This window comes from Microplitis demolitor, chromosome 7 (genome assembly GCF_026212275.2).
Source record: "Microplitis demolitor isolate Queensland-Clemson2020A chromosome 7, iyMicDemo2.1a, whole genome shotgun sequence".
Classification (NCBI taxonomy): domain Eukaryota; kingdom Metazoa; phylum Arthropoda; class Insecta; order Hymenoptera; family Braconidae; genus Microplitis; species Microplitis demolitor.
This window is the reverse complement of record NC_068551.1, coordinates 3,347,554-3,364,358: the sequence shown is the minus strand read 5'-3', so window position 1 is coordinate 3,364,358 and position 16,805 is coordinate 3,347,554. Positions and strand designations below refer to the sequence as shown.

Genomic DNA, 16,805 nt, shown 5'->3' with positions numbered 1-16,805 from the left:
TACAAGTAATGTAATGTAAGGCGAGATCTGTGTTGACTGTGATATAATATACTTACTATTATACGACACTGTAAAAAAAGAAGACTCATATTATATATATATATATACATATATATAATATGTATATATACATATATATACCATAGTCTCGCAGGCGTCGTCACATAAAACTCCGATCCTATCTACTAGTAAAAGAATTATATATAGATATATATGTATATATATGTATATATATATATATATATATATATATATTTGAAAAAGAGAAAAAATAATGAGATAAAGATAGAAATAAGAGTGTAAAGTGGCGACGCGACACGAGACTCGGACAATCTCACGGCCACGCATTGCGTAATCGGCATTGCCGCGACCAAGTCATGTCGGGATATAAAATGAATACGACAAAGCGCAGTGAATAACACCGCTAACATTTATATATATATATATATATATATATATATATATATATATATATATATATATATATATATATATATATATATATATATATATATATATATATATATATATATATATATATATATATATATATATATATATATATATATATATATATATATATATATATATATATATATATATATATATATATATATATATATATATATATATATATATATGTGTGTGTGTGTGTGTATATAAAAAAAATATAGGATTAAATTAATAAGAAAGATAAAGATAAAGATATAAAATAAAAAAGGCTATTTAAAATTCCCTCTCTTTTTAAAGATCTGGTGGCGCGAGCACCGTTGCTTCCTTTAATATCACGTTTTCATACTCATATTATTTAAGATAGTTGTGATACCTTATACTTAGTAGCTCCTGCGCTTCGCGCCATATATAATACCGACACGAGGGCAAAAAATATAATGTATTTTTTAGAAAAACTCTTTAAATTCTTACTACATCATCACCTTTATGCTTAAAACTCTGCATACATATATGCATACATAAATATGTAGACAGCACAAGAACCAGCAGAACCACCACCACGACTAATACTATTATAATAAACCTTTTTCTTATTTTACGCGTATATACAACGCGCCATGATGATACTACTCGTTTGCCAAGCGAACAAATAAATATTACGTAATAGACCAGTTCAGGACATTGTGAAAGAGCTCGAGTGGAGGAAATATAAGATACTGGAAGAATACACTAAAAAAATATATATTTTAACATTTTAAATTACTATTTACTCCGCTATACTTTAATTAATTTTTCATTATTTTTTAATTATTAATTAATCAATACCCTCGTAAAAAATCACTTACTATTTTTCGATAATTTAAGATAACAATTACTGTATTGAGTGACGTTTAAAATTACTCATATTGAAAATTATTACTGTCTACTAAAATATATATAATGAGGGAAATTTAACAGTAATTAACAGTACATTTAAATATATTTATTTTTTTCTTTTTAGTTTTAAACCGTACGTACGAAGGTTGTAAATGAGGGTTGCTTCATCGAGTATGACTAAATTTCTATTCGTCAGCAATCGCGGTCGAGGTTTTAAAAAAAAAAAATGAGGAAAAAAAAGGTACGATATAAAAGTCAAAGTCGATTTTCCATCTACGTGGTTGTGTTACAAAGTGATTCAGTGAAAGGTTTACGGATAGTCGGAGTAAAGGGTCTAGATGGTTAAATATAAAAGGGATCTTTGACTCGAGAGAATAATAAAAACGACAGAGGGGGAATACAAGCGAACTAGTGTGATAGAGGCATACCATCAGCAACAGCAACAGCAACTTACTCCTGGCACTCGAGAGCGGCCTCGGATATCTATGCGCCCCTCTTAACACCACTCCCTCAACGACAAACTGGGGGAGTGCCAGGATGTGCTTGGAACGATCAGCTTCGTGTCACACACGTCAGAACTTATATATACATATATTTATATATATATACACATCGTTTCTCTCCTACGTATTAATATTTCTCGCAACGATAAACAGTGAATACATCTCGTACAATCTGTTGTTAATGTACATTCATATATAGATATATAATATATATATTCGTGTTAAGTCTGATTACACAGGATCTATTAAATATATTTACAGAATTATCTGATACTAAAGTCGAGGTCTTATAATTTTTTAATTTTTAAAAAATGATAAATTATAAAAAAAAAAATATTTTGAAAAATTGCACCTGTAGTTTTTTAAATTTTCTACATGTGCATATTTTTAGTTTATTTTTTTTTTGTAATTGATTTGGTGAAAAAAAAAACCCGAAAATTGTTACATAATTAAAGATTCTGAAGTTAGGAGACAACTAAAAATTTTTGAATTTTTCTTTCTACCCATTAATTAAAAAAAAACAAAAAAATGGACATGTAGACAATTAAAAAAACTATAAGTACAATTTTTAAAAATTAAAAAAAATTATTAGACCTCGGTTAAATGGAGTATCATTGATAATTATCCACATGTACACCCACCCATCCATGGGTACATAATTTTTTTCTAACTTTTTGTTATCCGTTAGTGTGATATGTACATCAATGCTGAAGAACATATAGCATAACATACATATAGCAAGTAAACTTAACGGAGGATTAATGTTGAAGAGTGGTATGCATGGCGGGGATAACGCGACGTGTTGACCAAGTGCGGTAAGAGGGGAATGAGTAGTAGTCGCGGTATCTGAGTGTGTGCACGCTGCGTGTGTCCTACATTTTAGAACCTTCGTTTAGAATGCGTGCATTCCCGCAACAAACATACAACGACCCGCCACCACCATCATCATCATCATCATCACCACCAACACCGCCGACACCACTATTATTTTTATCGCCTTTTATGAAGACACAAATATGTGTGTCAGCGACTTTTGTCCATATCCATTGTCACGTCGTCATCTATTTCTTTAGGGTATATTTAATGACTATATAAAAAAAAAAAAAAACATTTCAAGTGTCACTTTACACTTGAAACGTTGCTCAATAATGTTGATAATTGATCAAGAGAAATATTTATTTAAATATATATGAAATAAAAAAATATTTAAACGGGTTGTATCTCAGCCCCTTGTTCTATCCCTATCCCATCCCTGTCCTTGGGTTTCGCGACTTTGTTACCTCTTAACGAATAATAAAAGGATAAAAAAAATAAAAATAGTATAGAGGGAGATGAGAAAAGAGAGATGTCGAAAGTGAGTAAAAGAGAGGCCAGAGGAACAACTCACGCACGGAACTTGTACGCCCATTGGCCGGCAACCCCTCTGCTTCTCGAGCTCTCCCCATCACAGTTATGCCTTTCTCCCCTTACCCTCCGTCAAGTTCTCAAGCCGGCTCAGCTACCACCCTTCCTCCTTACTCAAGCCATTTTTGCCTCCCCTCATACGACGTCGTCGTCGTGGCCGTCGTCGTCACGGATAGGACCCAACCTCGCCATCTCTACCGTCCATTGGCGTCCACCCGCATTTTTTAACTGGACTTTAGACTTTTTTAAACGTCTCGCCCTCTCGATACTCACTTCCAAGCTATTGTATGTACATATATACATATGTATATGTCTATAAATAAATATTAAAATACATCTACTCCTAATCATTTTAATTTATTCACAAAAAGTACCCAATGTATGGCCGTCATACCTATTTATATTGTACTGGAAAATAAAAAAAATTCCATTATTTTTTTCCAGTTGGTTTTTTGCTTTAAATTTTTTTTTTAATTCAGTATTTTTCCCTCTGTTCCTCTTGTTATGCATGAAACACGCAATCGCCAACGCGATCCTCATGCAAAATTCAGTTCACCCTCTTCTCCCGCACTCATACTCACACAACCTCTACTTCCCCATATACAATACCATATATATCAACATATACATATATATACGCGTCCCTCGATTATTGCCCTCGACCTCGACCCCGTCACAGTGGCGTAACATCTTATTTTTTCCCTCTTGTATAAACCAATACCGATACCGATTTACTTAAAAACTTATTACTATAAATTGATACTAATGAGGAAAAAATGTTTTAATTTTTTTTTTTTTTTTAAATTATTATCGTGATGATAAAACTACTCCCTAATGAGAATTATCATTGTCGTTATTATCTCTATACAACTTTCATTTTTACTACTTACTCATACATACAAATACTAAATACAAATATGTAAAACTCTAGTGTAATTACCTGACTATGGTATTACAAGGGGAAAAAAATTCCACTAACTGTCAACACTATCAAGAAGACATTATATTAAGGCTCGGTGTCTTGGGAAAAAAGTTTGTTAAAAAAAAATAATGAAATTTAAAATAATTTAAACTCCTGTTCTAATCCTAGTTTCCTGTTCATCGTATTTAAACACAACGTTTATGCGGTTTCCTCGAAAAGAATAGCCGTGGTAAGTGTAACTGGGGCGCGAAGCCTGGCACACTATTATACAAGAACGGATTATCCATTACACGCATTCCTTCATTTCTCTATGTACTTTTTTTTATTTAATATTTATGTTAAACTGTACTAGTAAATTTATACCGAGTAATTTACAACCCCATTAAATTTATACCAGAGTAATTTTAAAATAAATTAAAGAATTACTAAAAAGGACTTGCGGCTAATTTATAAAAGTTATATATATTTATCAACATTTTAATATATTTATATATACAGTAAAAAACGGATTTCTTGGCGCGAAAAAATTTTACTTACTCCAAATAAATTTTTTCATTAGAAATTAAAAGTGAAAATTTTCTCAGAACATAAAGAAATTTTTTGCGTCAAGAAAATATTTTTTCTACATATTTTTCTGCAGAAGAAAAATTATCTTGATTCAAGAAAATATTTTTTCAATTTATAATGAAAAATAAATTCTTAGGACAAGTAAAAATTTTTTGCACCAAGAAATTTTTTTTTTCTGTATATGTATAAATATATTTTTTTTGTTTTGTTGTTGCAGTAAAAATCAAAAACAACAGAGTTTATTTAAATAATAATATAAGTAACACGGCGGTATTAAAAGAGTACAGAATGATTCATAATGTTAGTCAAGGGGTTATGATAGCATCCACTCTTGTGAAATTCACAACGCCTTCTATTCCCCTCTAACCCCTTCCGCTTGTCGAGGACATTATTGCGCACTTTGTAGTCACGTTGTTCAATTCGACGAACTCGACCCTTTCGTTCATTCCTTACTTCTCTTCTCAGTAGAAAAGGAAAAAAAATTTTAAATATAAAGGGAAGGATGGAAAGAAGAAAAAAAGGAAAAAAAGTTGACCTGAAGAGGCTACCAGCTCACATTTCGTTTAGGATTCCGATGAATCAGAAGTCAACTCTTTTAACAAACGACATATAATATAAATATATGTACATATATATTTATTTGAAAATTTTCCGTGAATTTACTATGGGTAACAAAGCGATAAATTATTACATTCAAATAAATACCGCTGTAAAAATCTGTGTAATGTTAAATATTTCCTGAATGTATTAATATACAATTGATAACTTATCAATTATATGCTTAATTTATATAAATTACAAGTGATATATTTATATGAAAAAAAAAAAAAAAAAAAAAAAAACCGACTCAGTTTGTCGTCAACTTCTAAGAAGAAATTTGAAAAACCGTCAACTTAAGAAACTAGAGTCCTTTGTATTTGTACAGAATTACAAAAAAAAAAAAAAAAAAAAACTGTACTTAACAGTAAGAAGTAAAGTCAGTACAGAGGAGGGGAAGGAAAGAGGACTCGACTCGTTTCCTTCGTACAACTAAACCGTTACTCGATACTTTCTTGCACTCCGAAGCATTCCTCAACAATTTTCATTACTAATTAAATTTAAATTTAAAAAAAAATTTCAAATTAAAAAAATACCTGACGCTATAAGAAAAAAAAAGTTAATTTTCAGATTATTTCCTCCCTAAAAGACTAATTTCCTCGTGTCCAGCATGGCGTGAAGGCGAACGAACCAGGTGATGGGGAAAAACCCGGTAAGATTGAGTAAAAAGACGGGAAATGTACAAGCGCCAGTATATTATTATTATTATTAAGAATAAGAATTAAAAGTGAGTAGTAGGCAGGTGTATTCCCGGAAACCTTTTTTGAATTTATCGGGTAGAGAATTTAACTTGTCGCGAAGGGCGCAGGTAGATGACGAGGTAAAAAAGACAAGTGTATAAAGAAATAATATAATAAATATGATACTGAAATCCGACATCTAATATTTTAATTTTTTTAAAATCGATAAAAATTAAAAATTGCACCTGTAGTTTTTTAAATTTTCTGCACGTGCATTTTTTCAGTTTTTCAATTTTTTAAAATTAAACCATCAAAAAAAAAAAAATTCGAAAATTATTAATAGTCTGCTAACTTCAGGGTAATAAGTTATATATAAAAAAAATAAAATTAACCTGTAGTAGAAGTAAATCCTTAACAATGATTTTGAACCACTTGATTTAAACTATCAAAATTATATTACCAACACTACTTAAAATATTTAATGGCAATCAAAACGAGCAACAAATAGCACAGGATAGAAAAACTAAATAATTTTAATTTTTGAATGAACCACCGCCCCCGACAAACACAAAACGACTGCGTGTGATCAGTACGTGGGTATTTTAGTAACCAGACTCGAGTCAAAGAAAATTTTTCAGCCCCCTCTCTTACTTATTTTACCCCAACGCCCTTCTAATCTATCCAACCATGCCCATAAGTTCCCATACCATCATAAAGTTTATGACCACGAGTTTAGTGAATGTACACGACTCGAACAATCCCTTTCCCTTCATTTAATTTATATTTCACACGCGGTCTTTCCTACTGAGTACAATCAACCCCTTAAGGGCACTCTGATAAAATCGTCACGGTTATTTAAATCCGCCCGCAGGAAGCGCATGTAAATGTTGTTTAAAGCTCACCATCTACTTTTTAAATTACATACATATATTCCAATAGAATATAATATATAATTCAACTACTGACGATGATTTAGTAATACAGTAGTACAGTAATATGAGTAATAAAAAGTACACAGAAAAAAATAAGTATCAAGTACAGAATAAAAACGTGGGGACGTGGATTCGCTCGGATGCTCCGTACGCACTTGTCGCCTGGTTTTTTTTTATTTTATTCTTTACTATCCCTCTTTATGTCACACGCATTAATTCTTAATGCTCTGGGGGGCGTGGAAGCGAATTTATATTTCGTAATTGTGGGAGTGGGTGCGTGGGTAAAGTGAGATTAGGATACGCTTGAGTGGCGAGCGATAGACAACATCGAGTATTATCATATCTAGAGACGAGTTAAATTGTAAAGGACACCCAGTAGAAGGGGAATCGTATCATAGACCACGGCGATGATAATGCTGGTGGTGGTGGCGTGGACTTTGTAAGTGAGTTGTAACAAAAAATAAAATATTGCTGTCGAATTATCACCCAGTATCGGTAATTGTCGTTTGTGACATTGAAGAATGTAAAAAAAAAATTTATTACTTTTAGTACTGTCGTCTGTTACGGTAACGTCACACACGTGTACTTGGTAAGATTGGCTTGGAAAATTTTTATAAACCGTTATGATTCTTGTCTTGTCTCTCGGAAAGTAGGTTGATTCACTCCAATCCAGAGTTGCACGCGCGCCCTCCAAGTTAAGCGACAACCAACGGTTTTCACTCTACACTTTTATAATATTTTGTATATATATGTACATACTAAAATACGTCATTGTCGACGATAATAAAATCCTGTTCCCGCGATAAGGAAATTAAAAATAATCAATAGTCAATATAACAGACCAATTACTGCTGATACTGCCGCGTATTTCAAATAATTCATTAAAAATAATTTAAAATTCACGAGGGTTAAAAAAATAATATAATGTTTAAAATAAATATATAAATAATAATAATAAATAATAAGATTGCGGTGATAACCAACTCACCTGTTGTGTATCACAAACTCAATAAAAAATATAAGACGCACAGTTACACTACTCGGCAACGTATGTATAAACATACACTGGCACAAATAGTATGTAGAAATATATACACATACAGGTGGACATATATATACGATATATACACGCCCGATGTACACAAAAAAAAAAAGTAATAAGTGATTGTATTAATTTAAAAATAAGAACAAACGGACGAAGAAATAATTTATGAAAAATGGTGTCTTTGCACACAGCAAGCACGCACCCGCGTGCTACGGGGGAAAAAGTCAAACTGAAGGGGAGCAAGGAGTTAGTCGCTGCGGTGAATGGATACTTGGGGGAAAAGGAGGGGTTGCGTTGCGAGGGATCCAAGGGAGGGAGAGACGTCTGGAGGGAGGATGGACGGCGAACGGACTGACTTGTCGAGTAGTGCTTAGCTCAGCGCCTCGGCATGGCTCAGCACACCCCGGGTCTTGGGGCGTAGTATCGGCGCCTATGGCTACAACACCAACACTACTTATATCATACATATACATATATATGAACATATCACATACGTACTACATGCACGTGTGTAAGTGAGGGCAGACGTGGAGGGAGAAGAAAGAGGAGAGATATTTACGCAACCCTCTCGGCTAAAAATCCCCACGTACAAGGACCGACAGCAGACGATAACTCGTACATTTTAAATTTAAACTTTAATTCTTTAGTTTAAATTTTATCTACTCCATTATGTTCTTTTTTCAAACTGATAAGAGATTATTATTTATAACCCTTTCTAGGAGGTGTATTTAGAGGGTTTCGTCTACATAACACGTGTAGAAATATATATATAATATATGTATGTATGTATGTGGAGATATACGAGATATAGATAGACGAGCGGAGAAAAATTCCATGTGGGGCACTATGTGTACAAAGTTAAAATAAATATAAAGTATAGTGTAGAATAGAAAATGTAGGGAAACCGCCCGCTAGAGAGGAACAAAACGCGGAAACACACATGAAGAGTCAGGCTAGGAGGCACCCGCGTGATTATTTTCAACCAAACGCTGCTGCTACTGCCAATGGGTGTGTATGCGTATACGTATGTCCATATGTGTGTACATGTCTATAAATATATGTATATAAAACTCACATGTGTGATACGTAGGCACATGCGTGCGCTCAACACCCACGGACATTTTTTCTCTCTTATTCTCTCGTACCCGCGCGTCCGTATCGCGCTTTCCTATTCCTTCACGCCCTCGTTCCTTGCGCCCCTTTTCTATATTATCAGTCAAACGTTTATCTCTTTTCAACTCAATGTTTCGCCGATTTGTCCGTCTCTTTTTAATATTATTCGCCCATTGTGAAGCACTCTGTCCGCTGTTGTCGTAGTCATCGTCGTCGTCGACGGGTAATATCGATTCCGCGTAGTGCAGAGCGGGGTAACCGAGCCCGATGGCAACGACCCTATACGGCCCGCACCGTGACACCGATGTCCGGAGAACGAGCGCACGAGAAATCCTACCAGCTATACTCCAATCCAACCCGTCTAGTGATAAATAAAAATATAATTAATAGTCAAATCAATTGATAAAAATAATAACTCATATTTTTTATCCTCTTGTTTAAGTTTACGGATAATTTAATTCAAAATTTTGAATTAATAAACAAGCCTTTAATTTTTTAAATGAAACTTACGGGGTGTACTTTTTACATCTGCCAGGATTTACCCAACTTTCCAGCCGAAAAATTCTAAAAAAATTATCTTGAAATAAATATCACGTTAGTAATTATTTATACCCTTAAAAAAAATTTTTTCATTGGGTTGTAAAGTATATTGACGATATGGGGTGTACACATATGCACTTACACACGAAAATTCATCACTAGCACACATCAGCACTACCACCAAAACGCACTACCACCTTCCCTTCTCCTCATCATCAACATCATCATCATCATCATCCTCCTCCTCGTCTCTCTCCTCTACCGCGACTTCCTCTTGGTCGACGTCGTACTGTTGCTGCTGGTTTAACGTCGCGGCGAACTGCTTGTGCTCCACCCCATTATATCCTTCTACATATATCTCAACATATCACCGTTTTTATTTATTCATTTAATCCCGAAATACCCCAATACCTGACGGTCATCAATAACGACAGTAATATTAATATCAACAATATAAAAAAAAAATAATAATAAATAATGAATAATAACAGGAGGAACAACAACAAATACAACAACAAACAAATTTGATCACGTAATTAAATCACATAATTTAATTTTTTTTTGTTATCACTGATGACACTTACCTTGGCATGTTATATCCAGGGCGCGTTGATGAACCCACACAGTGCAGTGGGGTTGGTGCCCACAAAGCCTTACACCCAACGAGGACGTACTTTGTTGGCCAGTGTACAGAGCGCTAGGACGCCATGTCAGCAAGTCGAGGCAGACTTCGGGGCAGACTCGGGCTACCTCGGCTGTGAGGAATTCGTGGTGCGCCACCACTCGGCATAGACGGAATCTCGCCTACGCCCGTGCTGCTCAACAGAGTTGCCGTTCCGTTCAGCGGCACGTTCACCGCTTACACGGTGAGACTACACCCGCCCGTTCGCGCGCCCTCGTTCAACCAAACCACCGTGCCGCGGTGCCGCTTCGCGAACACGTGAGTTAAACAGAGATAAATATATATAAGAGATATATGTATGCGGGTGAGTGAGGCAAAGAGAGAGATGAGGATTTAAAATACCGCCCCCTGAACTCTTTAGTTTCTTCTTGCTCCCTCGTTCACTCTTTATCATTTATTTTCCAACTCTCTTTATCAGTCTCTCCCTCGGTCTCTCCCTTCCTCACTTCCTCACTCCCTCACTTGCTGGCTGTACTGTTCTGCTCTGGCTATGCTCAGATCAGCTCAGCTCTAGTGTGTCTGTATATTTTTTACTTTACGAGTATATATATGTATATATGTATATATATAAAGAGGAGAGAGGAGCAGCCCCTCACATACAGATACATTCACACCCCGTTTTGAAGCCACCTCTCACTCTTTCACTTGTACAAAGAGTACCAAAGAGTATCGTTGCTGCTTATAAGATACGTGTATGAGTTTCACTCGCATTTAACTCTGTACTGTCTCGAGGCTCGACTCGTTTTAGTTGCCCCTGATGCGTGATAGTCTACTCTCTACAGGGACGTGCAACCAAGCCTTGGGTCTTTTTTTCTCCTTGGACTCTGTCGCAATCACGAATCATCTTACCAGAGGAATATACATTTTCTATTCTATCCTAGTACATAAATATAAATATATCTACAAATATATCTATCTAGTTATTTAAAACTCAATATTACTGATGCTGATACGATATATTTTTTCACCCTCCTGAGATGGGATTCAAAAACCTCTTCTCCAAACCGTAGGGAAAATTTATTTTTAAAAAATTTAGTTTTTCATTGTACATGTGGGTACTAGGTAACAATTATCGTATTTCTTATATATATATATATATATATATATATATATATATATATATATATATATATATATATATATATATATATATATATATTCTTTCTCGCGACATGGCTTTCTCTCCCTACACAACACATCCTATCTATAATAAGTTAACTTTTTAATTTCTTACTCTACTGCTGGTACACGTGACATATTTTTTTTTCTCAGTCTTTTTTTACTCCCCTATAATATATTTCTATACTCGTCCCCTACAGCTTAGAATTTTTACAGGGTAAATATTTTTTTCACTCACAGTAAATATAAATATAATCCTGCTGTTAGCAATCAACAATTTTCAGATTTTATTTTTTAACAAATTAATTAAAAAAATAAAAATAAACTAAAAATATGCACATGTAGAAAATTTAAAAAAGTATAGGTACAATTTTTTAAATATTTTTTTTTTTCATAATTTATTTTTTAAAAAAAAATCCAAAAATTATTAGACCTCAGCTAAATGGAGTATCATAAATGTAATTAGACATTTAAATATAAATATGAGTAAATAACTCAACGATAAATTATATAAGGGAAAAAGTATTTTTTTTATGAGTGTGAATGTAGCTGACATGCGACAATTTTTAAATTTCAAATAAATTAAAATATTGAAATTTAAAAAAATGCGCGTACTGATTTTTCAAATTATTTATTTACTCCGAAATTCAAAAATTGTCGCATGTCGGCTTCATTTACTGATTTTTTTTTCTGATTGATAAAGAAATAAATTTATCGCATCCCTTGGTTTTGATAATTAAAAAAAAAACTTCTAGAGAATAAGGAAAAAAAAAATGTAGAAAAGATAAGAATTATAGTGTGGCGGGAAGTGCGGCTACATATGTATAAGACCGCGTGGTTGCTAACGTGAATTACAGACGTGTTTTGCGCAGACGTGAATTTTTATCACTCCACTAGTTAACTTGCTTATATATATAATATATATACATATATATTCATAAATTAAAAACTCACCACAGTAATCCTTGATCCTGTCCTCAGCAATTGTTATAAAAATTTTAATTACTGTGAAATAATGAATACATGACACATAACATTTCACACCAACACTTTAGATGAGATGTTTTTTTATCCTCGTTGACACAATCCTCAGTATTAAAATAATTAAACCTGCGTTATCAACATGATCAAGTGTCTAACTTGTTATTAGATATTTCTTGACGTGTTTTTCCTCCCTGTTGTACACGTGACAAACAAGAGTACACTCCCCGATTCTTGTCCGCGATATATTTGCGCGCGTTGCAAATAAGACTAGACTGCCGCGGTTGCTGTTGCTGATGTTGCCGTCGCCGCCGCCACCTTGACACGTTTACCCCGACATGCGAGTCGCGGCGCTTCGGTCCCGCTGTGACAGTCCATTATTACTCAGCCACTTTCGTCTTTTGCGCCGCAAACTATCTATAACTTTATGTTAAATAAAAAATATATATATCTGTAAATAATTATATAATCTATTGTAATGTCATTTTTAATTATATCAGACCCAATAATTGAGCAAATTGTCATTCTCAAACTCCATAAATAGATATGGAGAATAAAGAAAAAAAAATTTTAAACTGAGCCGAGTTTTAAAAATTATGGCGCGTATAAAAATTTGAAAAAGCCCGCCAATAATTTTAATCAAAATGAGATTATGATTATGATGAGGTTGATTGTTATTTGAAGGAAGAGTACGGAGAATAAAGAAGGGATTTAATGACAATAACTTTTTATTTTTTTTAGTCAATTGATAAAAAGTTGTATGGCGTGGATGAAACTGGCTACATGACGACGGATAGACGAACAAGCTGGAGACAAAAAAAATGATGTTTTTTAAGGAAGGGGAAGCTGAGCGAGCGAATGAGAATAAATATAATGAAAGAGAGACAACGGGTTGAGTGCGAGAGGAAAAAAACGGGAGTAACAGCAGCAGTATAAGCAAAGAGGAGGTGAGGAGGTACATAGGATAGTATATAGAGAGCAGGGCGAGGACGACGGTACGGGGCGAAGAATTGCGCGACCCCTCGAGGGGAGTAAACGGAACAGGCTGACGGAACGGAGTCGAGATCTGGTGTATGGCTCACGTCACGCTCATACTTTTACAAATACAGATACTCTTATAAATATATATGTATGTGTATAATGTATATAGACTGAGAGTGGAGAATAGCGAGAGTACAAGGGAGGTCGTACGTGGGGGGGCCAAGTGGGAAGTGCTGTGGTATCGGTGGCAGAATTATGTGTGTGTGTTGAGCGAGAGAGAGAGAGGGTGGGAGGGAGAGACGTGGGTCGGGTGGATGTGGGTCGGGGTAAAGGGGAGAGACCACGTCGAGCCGATGATTTGACTCCTCCGGCTTAGCTACGCGCCGCTTTAGAACTTTATGTTCTCTGATATTCAGTGTTGTGTGTTCTCTATCCTATGCCAGTGTCCTTGGGGCTTGGCTCTAGCAATACAAGACCAACCAACAACCAGAGCTAAGCGTTAGTTCCAGTATTATATATTATAAAGTTATATATGCTGATGCTGATACGCTACACACTACACACCAGTGCCAGAGGTACGGCTGTAAACTCTGATCAGGCTGCTGATGCTGATGCTGAGATGTATAAAATATATATGTATAAATGCTGAGTTTCAGCTCGTATCGCGTGCACGCGCCCACGGATCTCCAGTGCTGTATCACACTCATGCAGAACCGTGAGCTAGATTCCTCAGCCCATCCCTTCCTCTGGCTCCTCACTTTAAATCCACCCATTTACCCACGCTAGCTTACGTTAAGTCATCTTAACGCTTAATAAAGTTACATATCCTAGCTTGTTATTTTATTTAATCTTTACTTGGGTCACATCACATCCAGGCAACTACTTTACGCCAGTCCACTGTGTTATTATATTTGAAGTAGTAGTAGACGTCGCGGAATCGTTTAAGTAGTAAAGAGCAAGAAGTACTCTGGCAAGCGATTTCTCACATTTGACCACAAAATAGTCTGAAAATTCGTATCGTATAACTACTGAAATCCTTTAGTTTTTTTTTTAACTGATAAATTTTATCTGTTGCAAGGATCTATAAAAAAAAAAAACGTTTTTACTACTGGTCATGTAATTGTATTAAAGTTATTTTGTAATTTTTATGCAAGTGGTCAGCTCTCGCATTACATAAAATGACTGAATCTGTGTCAGCTTTTTTTATGATTATATATAAATATATATATATAGACTTGTCCATTGCTATGCATTGTGACGGAGCAAAAAAGGGTAACGGAATTACTGGACAAATGAAAATATCCTAACGAGTGATAGATATAGTACCAGTAGATTAAATAATAAATAGAGTAGAGGGAATGTGAGAAGCAATGGCCGCTGTAAGCTTGTAACCAGGGTTGTCGTTGCTTACTATCGAATAAAAAAGAACACGTAGACGGTATAGTCTGTAGTTAGTAGTATGTAGTATGTAGGGTGGGTGAGAGAAACGAAAAGGACGTAGTACATAAGTTTTAGTCTGAGAAGTAGGATGACGATGACGAGGGGAGTAGGTGGAGGTGGTGCTGGCAGGGAAGGTGGGGAAAGCTGGAGACAGGGCAAGGGACCGTCAAGAAGTACTACACGTGTCGCGTTTCAGCGGGGTGTTGACCTCAAATAGCTTTTTCAACGTGACGTAACCCGTCTCCTCACGTAAAGGGTTGAGAAAGAACGCAGGCCAATGAGAACGTACATAAAGCCTTATGTCGGAGCCCTTGTTGCCTTCTTGACTTGTATAGTATCTTTCATCATCGTGTGTGCCTGTCCTCTTTTTTTTTTTTCTGTTTGTCTCCTCAGTCCTCGCGACGTTCTCTTCCTTAACTTAACTCACTCACTAATTTTTTTCTCGCTCTCTGACATCTACCATATAATACATACTCTTACACTTAACTTGACTCAGCTCAGCTCAGTTCATTTCATCTCAACTCTGGTTTGCTCTGTTCTCAGATACGACACTCCTTTAGAATCTCTACTCGGTGTTAGTATTTATGCCCGCGTCGGGATCGTCGGGATGAGGCTACCCGTTATGTACCAGTGCACAGCACAACGATCCTTTCATTCGACTCGAAACCCACTTGCGCGACCATGCCGATACACTCTTGTAAGCTTACGTATTATATCTGTATATAGACATACAATACACAGTAATTCTATACATGTGTTATTATATTGAGTACAAATATATGTAAGTTTAGTATACATACATATAAATGTGTACACAAGTTGACGATCCCCCGTTCATATTCATTGTTATGTACATATGTGTACGTATTTGTAGTGAATGTGTGTACACACGTGGTGTAGTAATAGGGATCTACTACTCAGTACTTGGAGCATCAGAGTTCTTCTTCGGTTCTACTCCTCACATCATCGTCATCTTGTGCCTCTATATAACTCTACTATTCTACTCGTATCTCGTATCTGGTATCTCGTATCTCGCGTCTCGCGTTTCTGTTGTCTTAACTTTTTCGTAGGTGGCGTACAAGTTCTTCCATCGAGTAACGGTTAGCCTACTCAGTGAAGCAATACAACAGACAAATAAAAATAGTGTAGAGAAAATATAGGATTAAAAAAGAACAAACTCATTCTTTACCTCCCTCTCGCTCTCTCACTTAATCTTTTTTATTATTTTATTTAATACTCTTTTGTTGTTATTATTTTTTTTTTTATCAACTTATTTTTTTTTTACTCACTGTTGTTTTCTTTTCATTCCTGATGGACCCTGTCTCGCACGAATGCTCTGGCTAACTTGATGAATCATTTCATTGAAACTTGTATAGATATACAGTGAGCCTGTAAAAAAAAAAAATGTCAAAAAAAATCCTTTATATAAAATATTATTATTTAAAACCAGGACACTTGACAAAATCTCAATTGTATTATTAATTGTGACCTTTTAATTTTAATTATTATCATCACAATATAAATTTATATTGTGTATTGTATTTATATAATTAATTTGATAATATAATGATGATAACAGGTCTGTTAATTTTAGAACTGTTATTAACGATTGCATGAAAATTAATTTTCCAATAAATTAAACGTTAATCAGCTGTAAACTGTCGCTTGAGGGGATGAGAAACAGGTTGTCAGCGCTAAAAATCGTAAAGAACCGAGAGGTAATAAGGATTTTATGGGCAATTTTTAAATTTAACTTTCATATTTACCTACTTCTTCAATATTGAAAGCTTTAGATTTTGTTTTATTACACTGTAAAAAAACGGAAGTAAATTCGGAGTGATTACGGATTTTAATTGAATTCGAATTTACTCCGTTTGAGTTTCGGAAAAAATCATTCCGCATACGGAGTAAATTTTGATTTTTTTTTTAGCGGAGTGATCTAGATTTTATTTAAATTTGAATTTACTCCA

At 34.7% G+C, this 16,805-nt stretch overlaps 1 protein-coding gene across 6 annotated transcripts in view; it reads right to left on the bottom strand.

Moving 5' to 3' along the window:
* Nucleotides 1-12,702, bottom strand: part of LOC103576863 (protein tramtrack, beta isoform) — a 32,884-nt gene extending 20,182 nt beyond the window's left edge. Inside the window, exon 1 of one of the 6 annotated variants that reach the window (XM_008557273.1) lies at nt 12,388-12,702. The gene's annotated coding sequence lies outside the window, so the exon portion shown is untranslated. Of the gene's footprint in view, nt 1-6,394; nt 6,561-7,922; nt 8,244-9,602; nt 9,864-10,216; nt 10,455-12,387 lie in introns of those variants that run through there. The other 5 variants (XM_008557276.3, XM_008557270.3, XM_008557274.2 and 2 more) reach the window with 5 other exon arrangements.
* Nucleotides 12,703-16,805: the final 4,103 nt, after the last annotated feature.